Genomic DNA, 407 nt, shown 5'->3' with positions numbered 1-407 from the left:
AGGAGGAGGAGGATGAGGATGAGGATAGGATGAGGATGAGGATGAGGATGAGGATGAGGATGAGGGTAGGATGAGGATGAGGATGAGGATGGGGACGAAGATAGGATGAGGATGAACAGGATGAGGATGAGGATGAGGATGAGGATAGGATAAGGAGGAGGACGAGGAGGAGGATGAGGATAGGATGAGGATGAGGATGAGGATGAGCATGAGGATGAGGATAGGATGAGGATCATGACGAGGATGAGGATTAGCATAAGGTGAGGATGAGGAGGAGGATAGGATGAGGATGAGGTGGAGGAGGAGGAGGAGGAGGAGGATGAGGATGAGGACGAGGTAAAGGAGGTGGTTAGGATGAGGATGAGGATGGGAATAGGGATGAGGATGAGGACAAGGATGAGGATAGG

Source organism: Lupinus angustifolius, chromosome LG16 (genome assembly GCF_001865875.1).
Source record: "Lupinus angustifolius cultivar Tanjil chromosome LG16, LupAngTanjil_v1.0, whole genome shotgun sequence".
Classification (NCBI taxonomy): Eukaryota; Viridiplantae; Streptophyta; class Magnoliopsida; order Fabales; family Fabaceae; genus Lupinus; species Lupinus angustifolius.
This window is presented reverse-complemented; position numbering follows the sequence as displayed.